At 32.2% G+C, this 11,954-nt stretch overlaps 1 long non-coding RNA gene across 11 annotated transcripts; it reads right to left on the bottom strand.

Annotated features, from left to right (window-relative positions):
* Nucleotides 1-5,459: 5,459 nt before the first annotated feature.
* LOC121213890 (uncharacterized) lies at nucleotides 5,460-9,731 on the bottom strand. Of its 11 annotated transcripts, none has more exons than XR_005909410.1 (7): nucleotides 9,544-9,725; nucleotides 8,175-9,138; nucleotides 7,983-8,077; nucleotides 7,459-7,779; nucleotides 6,408-6,443; nucleotides 5,756-6,007; nucleotides 5,460-5,678 (listed from the first exon to the last, which is right to left on the bottom strand). It is a non-coding gene; the product is annotated as an uncharacterized lncRNA (long non-coding RNA). The 11 variants fall into 11 exon arrangements; XR_005909411.1 differs by having other exon boundaries at nucleotides 7,459-7,524; nucleotides 7,681-7,779; nucleotides 8,175-9,719; XR_005909409.1 differs by having other exon boundaries at nucleotides 7,459-7,521; nucleotides 7,681-7,779; nucleotides 8,175-9,718.
* Nucleotides 9,732-11,954: the final 2,223 nt, after the last annotated feature.

Genomic DNA, 11,954 nt, shown 5'->3' with positions numbered 1-11,954 from the left:
GCATTTACTTGTGTACCAATACAAGCTTGCAGCTTGTTCATATCCATACTTAATAATAACAATAATAGTTAAAAAACATATGCTTTCTGGTTATTTAGCATGAAAATCCTAAAAAACAGAGACAAAACTATATGAGTTGCAGAATATTTGACCTGTTCCTTCTTATGCCTTCTTTAACAACCATTGTCCAACTCGACAAGCTCACCATCCTTGAGCTTTTTTCCAATGAATTTGAAGGCCCCATCCTGAAAGACATAGGCCAGCTTTCCAAGTTGGAACAACTGCCGCTTCACATCAACAACTTCACTGGTTATCTGCCACCATCTCTCATGAGCTGCACCAATCTTGTCACTTTGAACTTGCGGGTTAACCATCTAGAAGGAGACCTCTCAGCCTTCAATTTCTCCACCCTACAACACCTTAACACTCTTGATCTTGGCAACAATAACTTTACAAGTACCTTGCCTTTAAGTCTTTATTCTTGCAAGTCATTAACTGCTGTAAGATTGGCTAGTAACCAGCTAGAGGGACAGATATCACCTGCCATACTTACTCTGCGATCTTTATCATTCCTTTCAATTTCTACTAATAAACTAACCAATGTTATCGGGGCAATAAGGATTTTGAAGGAAGTCAAGAACCTTACTACTTTCATCCTCACTAAGAACTTCATGAATGAAGCAATACCCAATGATGAAAATATATATACCTTTGAAAGACTCGGTTTATATATATACTTTTGAAAAACATAAGACCTTTAGCATAATCCTAAATACTCTAACGGGATTTTTCATCATATAAACTATCAAAGTTATGTTACTTGCTAACTTACAGAGAAACAAAGAAATGGGTAATTTTCTTTTTGACAGAAAGCCCATTTCTGTAATAGAAAAATGGAGTTGAAAAATAAGTTTTAACAACTTCAGTGGTATAGGAAATGATCTTTTTCTTTTGTTAATTTATCAAACATGTGGAATGCAAAATGGAAAGTAAACAAAAAACATTACAAAAAGAAAATGGAACTCCAAAAACACTTAGGAAATTAGATAGCCAAACCACAAACACCAAACAATTAGAACTTAGAAATTTCTTCAAACACCATGCAAACCACACCTAAATCGAGCAAAACATGTTCAAAGGTCCTCCAAGATTTATGTTGACTTTATTTTTCATAAGAAACCCATGTTTTCTCTTCCTCGATGGATTAATCATTGCTTCATTAATTCAAATAAAAAATCAAAAGTCATCTCCAATTTCAATCAAAACATAAACCAAATTTCACACGAAACCAACAAGATAAAAGAGACAATACATAGATATACAAAAATTTATATCGATCCAAAAAAAAAACACCAGCAAGATTACCATAACGAAGTTTTTACGAGAAGTATGGAGCAACTTTCTTATTTCTTCCTTAAACTTGTCAAATTTCAAAGAAGCGAGCAACAGGTTTGTGATGTAAATCACTAATCACCTGCAATAGAAAAACAAAATGAATGAATGAATGAGCGAGTAAGAGAGAGAGCGAACGAATGGAAAAAAAGAATAAGCTAATTAAAGAGATGAAGCTTGATGAGGGCAAAAAAAGATTACCTCCCTTCCCGCTACTGTTTCTCAGTCGCTGCAGGAACTGGAAGAATGGTGAAGCCCTTTGGCTGTCAGCATACCTTTGGCCGGAAGAAGATGAAGGCGAATCGATTTGGCTGGAAGAAGATGTGAAAACGTGAAGGTGAATCGATTTGGCTTGATTTGAGGATATGAAATCGATGGGATTTTTTTTGGGAGAAGAAGGCAGGCTATTTTGGTCTCAAAATTAAAGAAGAAAACGATGAATAGCCATTACAAACTAAAACCCAGGAATCCCTATTACAGCTGCTGAGGGAATAGGTAAGGAATAGCAAAACCTCCGATTCGGTAAACGGTGAACCAAACGACGTATTGGGTGGGGCCACCGAATCGGGGTGTAATGGATTAGCCATTACACCCAACCAAACATGGTGTTAATTTTGGGCCTGATTTTGTTTTTCGAGGTTGGGTTTACTTGTAACATCCCTAAAACTTATGTCTGGTTTAGTTAAAATCACTCCTCAAAGGGACAAGTTTGGAATAATTGAAAGTTCAATTCAGTTAAGGGTAATTTGTTAAAATAGTCACTTTTGTTTACCCCAGGTTATATGTTAGTCACTTATGTTTGAAATGTTACGTTTTAGTCATTTACATTATCGTGTTGTAACATTTTAATCACTAAGTCGTTAATCGTGTAAGGTAAGTTAACTTGGCACATTAAATCATAATTTCAAACAAAATTTTTTGGTTAATTTATACAATCGGTCCCCATATTTTTTTTGTTTTGAGCAATTTAATTTTTTATTTTATGTTTTCTTTAACTTTCTTTTTTTTTTATTCTCTTCTGCTTCTCCCTCTGTTTTCCTCCGTTCTCCATTTCTTTTAACGTAGTTTTTCTATGTTTTTCATTTGTTAAAACTAGTCCCTATACTTTTATATTTTTGAACAATTTAATTTTTTTGAGTGAGGCGAGCTCGTGGACTAGTTTTAACAAATAGGAAACATAGAAAAAATAGATTAAAAGAAATGAAGAAAGGAGGAAAACAAAGGGAGAAATAGAAGAGAATGGAAAAAAAAAAGGTAAGTCAAAAGAACATAAAAGAAAAAAAATTAAATTGCTCAAAATGAAAAAATATAGGCCAATTGTAGAATTTAACCTAAAATTTTCATTTAAAATGATGATTTAATGTGTCACGTCATCTTACTGTTACACCATGAACGACTCAGTGACTAAAATGTTACAACACGATAACGTAAATGACTAATACATAACATTTTAAACATAAGTGCCTAAAATGTAATCCGAGACCTACAAAAATGACTATTTTGATAGTTTACCCTTCAGTTAATTGGAACATTATGTTTAACATTCTATTATTATGTAAAAGTGAATTTATTTTCCTTCAAATAGAATATTCTTTTGAAAGTTAGTTCACATAATCACTGAAAAATGATTGTGAAAACTGAATTTCGTGTTTAGATAAAATATAAAAATAAATTGCTGATTGAATCTTAACTTGATTGATATCAATATTATTGTCGGTGTAGGAAGACTTGAGCTCGAGCATGCTGAATCATATTTATCTTCCTATTAAAGAGTTTGAGAATGATTATAGGTAATTGTTGGCTTCGTATCAAGAAAAAAGAAAAGACAAATAAATTATTAAGACAAAATTATCCTTATATTATTTTTGGCTCAAGTATTAATTTGTTCAAGGTATCCAACATTTTTTTCAATGCTTTTATAATTAAATAAATCAAATGAGTGATTCTCAATTTAATCAATTTCACAAGTTTGCTCTCGGTTCAACTAGCCAAAATTTTTTTAAAAAAAAGTGAAAATAGGAAACAAATTAGAAAAAATAATTTATTTTAATGTCACTATTTTAAACTTTAAAAGTGAAATACTTTGAATTCACTTATATATTTTAGATAAAAATCATTCCAATTTGTGTTGTAATTTATACGACTATAATACAAATGAGATGGCAGCTTTTACAACCTAATCCCTCAACCATACTCAACCCCAACCCTAAAATAAAAAATATCATTTTCTAAACAAATTACATTGCTTTTTAAAGTAACAAAGAAACAAATAAACTTAAGCTCTTTTTTTTTTACCATTGGATGTTGAAAAAATCTAAAAATAAAAAGAAATATTTGATTCGATGAATCTAACTGATTCACGAATTAATTGATTAAATTTCTTATTTTAAATTAATATCCCGATCGATCAGTCAGATTTCAACAACATTAATTTTTTCCCCTAATCTACAATAATCTTACTTTTATAAGATTTGTTATATTGTATTTTTATGATTATGAATTGATGGTTATTTTTAAAAAAAAATTATATATGTATGTTTCTTCTTCCCTTGTACGATATTATATACTATATTTAGAAAGCATACATATTAAATGTGTAATAGGCCCAATTTGCCTGGCCCATATACATCACATATATAAACTAAATAAAATAGAATAATAGTCTAAAAGTCCAAAAGTCCAAAGAAATAATTTTTTTAAAAAAACAGCCTAATAACACCTAACCCAATACAATAGGTACAATTTCAAAATACCCAAAGCCCAAAAAAATACTACACCCAACAGACCCTAGGCCCGGATCTTCCAAGCTCAGCCCGAATCAGTGGAGCACCCCAGAAGCTTCTAGGGTTTCTCTGGCGCCGCAGCAGACGTCTCCTCGCTTTCCCGCACGTGCCATGCCTCGACCCTCGCGCATGCGCCATCGCCTCCATACCTTCACGTCCGCACCCCTGCTCTCCGTACCTGCAAGAGATGCACAAACAAGCAGAAGGCAGACAACGGCACAAAAAGGGGCAGAAAAAAAATGCTAAGAGAACAGAGAGGGGGGAGGGCGATTTGTTTTGATTTCATCTTTATTTTTTCATTTTCTTTTTTTGTAAATAGATAATATAAAAAGGACCAAAATATGTTGTAATACCCACGCAATCAGAATACAAAAAACACACCAAAACGGTGATTCCTTTTTTCTTTCTGCTTTCGAAGTTTTTTTCATCTTCTACATCCATCGATTTTTTTAAGGCAACAAAAAGGAAAAGACTTACCTCGCCGCCGGACCTCTTGCTCTTTCTCCGTCGTCATCGGAGTTCGGGAGCAAGGTTCGGAGAGCCTCCGAAAGGGGGCGATGAACCGTCGAGCGGCGCATTGAGTAAATCAATTATAAATTTAAAAAAAATTAAATTAGGGTTTAGTGTTTTGGGTTTTTAAGGAAAAATCAAATAAATTAAGGTTTGGAGTTTAGGGTTACTTAATTAAATTATTTGTTAATTCACTACACCAAAACAGGCCTTTTAGTGCCGCTAAAAGTATTTGCCGCGCTATTGAAAGCGCCGCAAAAAATGCCGCTGTTGTTAATGCCGCAAACATTTGCGGCGCTTATTCCACAAACGCCGCTAAAGATCATGACCTTTAGCGGTGCTTCTCCCACAAACACCGCTAAAGATCATGAACTTTAGCGACGCTTTTTGACAAACACCGCTAAAAACATGATTTTTAAAAAAATATTTTAATTAAATAATATTTATTTCTATGATAAATATTATATTATGTTTTGTTTTTTAAATTTAAAATTTAAACTATATACTTTTAAGGATAAAAATATTAATTAAATTAAAATTTCTATTAAAATTTTAACTTTAAAGCTAAATATAAAAACTAATGAATTTAAATTTAGAATTAAAATATTATGTTTAAATAAATGAGCACCTAAAATTCCAATCAATCCTAACGAATAATAAATTCACATATCTACCATATTTTTTTAAATTCATGTCAATATTATAAAATTAAAGAAACCAAATTATACTAAATTAAAATCAAATGATAATAAAAGGACTAAAACCATAATCAGATTGTAATAAAAATCAATCTTTCTTGCCTGAAATGATGAAAATATCCAGAGTCAAACACATTTCTATCCAGTAGGAAATGAGAAAAGAAACTGATTAGAAGAATAATTCAAACAAATCCTAAATCCAAATATTCAAAGATTCAAAGTTAACATTGCAAACAGGTGCACCATTGTAAGAGGGTCATCCAAATCTCTAAGTGCATCAATAAATGTTGGATACCTAAAATACCAAACACATTTAGATGCCTGCATCAAGAAGAATGCGTCCTATGATCAACATTGTGACATTCACCGCACCTGTATTGATAGCTCCTCCTAGGAAGAAGCTGACTGCACCAACAAGGATGCTGGCTCGACGCCCTTTGTTTCTAGTAACATAAGAGGCTCCAAATGTAGAAAGAAGGCCTGCGAAGTAGAGCAAAGACGTAAAAAGTGTGAGGAGCTGGTTATCATATTTGCAGTAGTCAGTTTCATGAAGATGTGCTTGTTTCCTTCTATATATCTTTGGGACGAATTCCTTCAAGAAATCATCCATGGAAGTCACTCCACCTGCAATCAATATTAAAAGATAAACAGTGTCATCATCTTGAAATAAGCATCTTATTGAGCTCTTTTGAATCAAATAACATAAATCTTCTAACAAACAGAAACAAATACATAATCTATAATGCAAGTAGCTTAGGAATCATTGATAATCCCCAAATACCAAATATATAATATATGAAGATGATATTTTGATGATTAAAGAAATTGTGTAGAGAGGGTTCTTCTCAAGACATCGTTTTGATTGAAAAGCAAATCAGTAAATCTGGAAGATAGGATACAAATCTAAAAAGATTTCAGCAATTGCTAATACTTAATATAAATGAATAGAATTCATAAACAAGCTGTAGAAAAAAACCAATGAAAAAAAGGAAAACAAAAGTGAATCATAGAAAAGAAATCTGACCAGAAACACTAAGATCATATCCAAAAAGAGATCCCCCTGTAGCAGCAACAAGGCAAGCAAATATAAAATAATTGGTAATCTTAAGCGACATTTAAAAGGATTAATGTACACTTAACAAGCAAAGTTACTAAAATAAAATTTACAAATTGACTTGAAATGGTGGTAACCAAGAACAAACAATGAAACAAAACCAGTAAATATGCGGCCTTCTCGATTATGGCTAGGCCATAAAAATAATTATAATAAAAGAAACAGGTGTTGTGCTAGACAATAGACTACAGTGCAAAATAACACTACAAAATAGATAAATTTGTCTAGAAATTTTATGAACAGGGTTTTATCTTATCCAGCTGAATCAGGATTTAATGAAGCTTTCCCTTAGATGAACAGTGCTGGGACAAAGTACCATCATGCTAAAAGTAAATTAGAATTTATTTACTCTTTTATTAACATTACATACAATTTTCAAAATAGAATAATACACATATTTTCATCAAAGTAGTACAACTTTTATTTTCTCTGCTAAATTCTGGCCACATATTGAGAAAACTGCCCAAATAATAGATTCAGAATTGCATTAAAATAAAAATAATCTCAAACCACATCCATTTTAGAACAGAAATTGGTTAATTTAGTTTTGGTAACTGAATTGTAATAGGAGAACATTATTGTTATAAATGATGATGATGATGATAATGGATGTTGTTCCAATTAAAAGACAATTGCAAAAATAGGTTTATTTTATCAATGGTGAAAATGAAACAATAGTGAATAATTACTGACACTTGATGATATTCATAGCTGCCTAAGAATACCATTTGAAATGCTTGCTTGAAAGTTACTTTATCACCATGTAAAATAGATAGAGACACTACAGGAGTAAGGCATGAAGGAAAAAAATCGGCTAAAAGTATAGTTACAACTGATCTGGAAAAATTAATAGAATTTGAAGCTAACAACATATGATTTATATTGAAAGGAAATTCACAGTCTTTTCAATGGGACAACTTTGTCAAGAAACACCAACTATCTAAAGAATGAAGGTACATACCTTGTTTTCCATAACCTGCAGTTACTTTCAGTAGGCCCCCAAGGTCAATGCGTCCAAGGTTATCTACTTAAGAACACCATCATGCTCATATCTCAAAAAGTGTAATTTTGACTACAAGTTTTAGCATCAAATTCATGAAAAATATTGAACATGCAGTATAAATTAGAATGACACTTTTATTTCCCCTTTGAGAGCCGACAAAGAGCAGTTTAAAGAACCAACCTTATGCTTTGAGCCGATTAGACCTGGGATGCTAAAACCATCCAATTGGAATTGAACTTCTAATCCTTCTTCAACATGATTTCCATAGACATCGAACATCTACAAAAGCACATTATCGTGTTAGTAATATGAAGACCACATGTCCAGTGTATAATTTCAGATTACAATCTTATGGCCTATGTGCCACTGTTTCCACTCACAACCACAGAAAAAGGTTATAAGAAAGAGAGAGAAATAAAAAGAGGCCCTCCTTCTATGTGTAGAACCAAACAATTAGCATTAAAATAATAACAAAGTCTCACCTCTAGCACAAACTGCTCAATTAAAAAACTTGGGAGTAATTGCTTTCCAGGAAGTCATGAACTGACTTCGATACGGTGTAAAGCTCCAAGAGTAACTAATATGCGCCAAAAAAAATAGTACAAAATAAATGATTAGACTTGTTTCTAAACTAAAGCTTTTGCTTGCAGAATAATTAATGTAGAGCAGAATACCTTGACATTCCAAAGGAATTGATGTCGACTCATCTTGAATATATATCATCAAGGTGGCTGCATAATATGGCCGGATTGAATAAAATAGCCAGTGTAGCTTCAGCAGTCAAGCTAAAAATATTCAATATACTTACCAACACATGAAGCACAATCACCAAACCCATGCCATTTTGAAGTTTTGATACAAGTATGCCTCTGATGCAAGTATGTTCAATATTTAGAAGTTTGACATTATCCCTTTCTTATTTATCCATCACATGTAAAACAATATTTAGAAGTATAAAGCTTATATATAATATATTGGCCAATCAAGTTTGACATTATCCTTTTCTTTTTAGTAAAAAGTTCAATCATCTAGGTTTATCTAAGTCTACTGCCTTACAAAAAATAGCACCAAGACACACAAGGCGTCTATGCCTCATTAAATGGGCCTCGCCTGGAAAGGTCTGAGGCATTTTTGTTGAATGCTGCAAAGGCACAGACGCACCTAGGTACATGCCTTGACAACACTGACCCTACCATTCAGCCTCAAACAAGGGACCCAGATTTCATCCATCCATGTAGCAAGTAAATTATATATGCTAACTATATACCACAAATTCAAATTCAAAGCTAAAAAATACTACCAAATATCCCTATCTCCAGAAAAAAAAGCAAAAACACAAACAATGGTCAAACAAAAATCATATATACAGCAAAAAAAATCTACACGCAAACAGGGAAAGCCCATAACAAAAAAAAAAAACAAATTATAAACATAAAAGAAGAGGTAAATTTGTAAAGTTACCCTCATACGATCAAACAAAATTGAGGGAGTGATGAGCTTATTGTTAGGCAAAAATTAAAGGAAGAATGAAATGTATTCACTTGAAACTCGAATGATTGGAGGAGAGCTCTTGAGAACAACTGATAGTTGGCAAAGATCTTCAGATAAACGACATCTTTGAACAGCAGAAGAAATTAACTGACAATACAAAAAATGAAAGGAAATTAAAGAAAAAGAAGGATATTAGAGTGGATTAACATATTATTATTTGGTTTTTTTCCAAACCTAAGATTGCTTAAGGTATCAATTAAAAAATTTCAGAAGAACTGAAAACATCAATGAAAACCCCAATTTTCTAAACACCAAACCAACATAACCTAGAATTCAAAAGAAAAGAGAAAATAAATTATAGCAGATCTAGAAATTAAAGAAAAACACAAAAATAAACAGCCAATGAGAAAATTTAAAAAAAAAAACACAATGTCGATTAAGACTGAGAAAAGACTGATATTTTATTCAATGTAAGGAGCAGCTAAAATAGAAAAACAAGGGACGGGAATTTGGGGTTTTCCAGCAACGAAGAGACTGAGAAAGAAAAGGTACATCGTCTGGTAGAGAGATGGAAAGCTAGGTTCCTTTGATAGGGTCAGGTGAAGAGGAAAGAGAGAAAGGGAGAGGGGAAAGGGTAACAGGAGAAAGGACTTGGTGAATGGAAAGGGAACGGGTATCAAAACAAAGTTCAAAATATTGTCGGCCATAGGAAGATTAAGGATTTCACAGGGAAAATTTTGGGTAAAATGACGTGATTTTGTAGATTAAAATGATTTTTGTGGCGTTTTTTGTTGCTTACTTTTTGCGGCGTTTTTTTTAAAATGGAACAAAAAATTATTTCATTTTGAACAAAACGACGTTGTTTTGCTCTAGTAAAAATTTTTTATTTTGTCTATTAAAAATTATTAGTTAAGTGATTTTATAAAATATTTATTATTATTATTTTTTATAAATTAAATTTTTATAAAAAAAACTAAGTACTCTCAAAACATAATATTTAAATATATCAAATAGTTTCAACCATTTAATCTAAATTTAGATTAAATATTTTTAAATATAAAAACATTAATTAATTGTATAAAACTTCATCATTTAACAAATCTAAAGTAAACCTTACATCTTAAACCATTTAATATATATAAAATTTGTCTATTATCTCTTAAATAATTTAAACTATAATCATAATTTTAATATATTAAAATTAAAATTATCTCTTTTTACAATTATATAAGAAATTATTTAATATATAAATTACAAAACACCAATTAATCTAAACCCTAAACCCTTAGTCTTCTATCTCTTAAACCCTAAATCATAAAACATAAACCCTAAACCCCTAACCCCTCTTTTATAATTATATAAGAACTTAATTAATATATAAATTAAAAATACTAATTAATCTAAACCTTAAACCCTAACCTGACCCCGAATCTCTAAACCTTAAATCACTAACTCTTAATCTCTAACCTCTAACCCCAAACCCTTAAACCCTAACTACTAACCCCTAAACCTTATTCAATATATAAATTAAAAAACACTAATTAATCTAAACCTTAAACCCTAACCCAAATCCCTAATCCCTAACCCCTAACCCCTAAACATTATTTAATATAAATTAAAACACACTAATTAATCTAAACCCTAAACCCTAACTTAACACCAAATTTATAAACCCTAAATCACAACCCTTAAACCAAAATCCCTAATCCATAATCCCTAATTCCATAATCTATAAACCTTAAAATTATAACTCCTAAACCGGCCTTAAATCCTAAATTAACCATATACCCTAAACCATGTATATTAAACCCTAAACTATAATGATAATTAATTAAATATTTTAAAATTAATACTATCGTATCTTTTACAATTATATATGAAATTATTTAATATATAAATTAAAAATCAATCAGTCATATACCCCAAATATTTTAAATAATAGTACTTTAATTTTTCTATTTTTAACAAATATTTTTCTATGTTTTTTATTTCAAATTATTTCTACATGTTATTATTTCAAATTTATCTATTTTTAACAAATATTAAATTAAAAATAAATTGAATTTTAATTAATATAAATAAAAAAATTAAATAGTAAATAGACAGATAAAATGTTTTAGCGGCGCTTTTTCCAAAAACGCCGCAAAATCCCCGAGCATTAGCGACACTTCTTCAAAAACGCCGCTAAAGCCCTGAGCATTAGCGGCACTTCTTTAAAAACGCCGCTAAAACCCTGAACATTAGCGGCGCTTCTTCAAAAATGCCGTTAAATCCCAGAGCATTAAACGCCGCTAAAGCCCTGAGCATTAGCGGCGCCTATTCAAAAACGCCACTAAAGCCCTAAGCATTAGTGGCACTTCTTCAAAAACATCGCGAAAGCCCAGAGCATTAAACGCCAATGGCAAAAGTGTTTGAAACCCATAAGGTGATGGGGATTGGTAAAAAGAAGAGCTCTCCGACGGCCCCTCGTGCGATCCCTTGTGCGACGGCGGCCTATAGATCAACGGTCAACTCGGAGTAATCGAAAATAGAGATGAACGGAGCCATGCATTCCAACCTGCCATAGGACTAGAAAAAGGAAACATATAAGGGTTAGGATACATAAAAGGGCTAGGATACGCACCTGGCATCATCTGAAAAGGCTGTACTATGGGTGTTGTCGGTTGAAGTGTTGGGCTCGGTGACTGTGTGGGTGCTGTTGCTAGGCTTGGTGATGGGTCGGGTGATTGTGTGGGCGCTGTTGATGGGCCTGCGTCGTCATCCCTTCTTTTTGGATTTAAAGAGCCATGTCATTCCCTTTGGACAAGCAATTGCCGCCGCCTCTCCTCTTCCGACAGTAAATATGGCTTGCCATGGATCCTAAACCATGGCATGTATTCTGGTACGTACGCTAACTCTGGAACGATGATCGGTTCCCGAGTAGGTATATAATCATACCGATCTTCCCACATTTGGATATAGTG

The sequence above is a fragment of the Gossypium hirsutum genome, chromosome D01 (genome assembly GCF_007990345.1).
Source record: "Gossypium hirsutum isolate 1008001.06 chromosome D01, Gossypium_hirsutum_v2.1, whole genome shotgun sequence".
In the NCBI taxonomy this organism is placed as follows: Eukaryota; Viridiplantae; Streptophyta; class Magnoliopsida; order Malvales; family Malvaceae; genus Gossypium; species Gossypium hirsutum.
The sequence above is the reverse complement of the archived record's forward strand: the minus strand, read 5'-3'. Positions and strand labels throughout refer to the sequence as shown.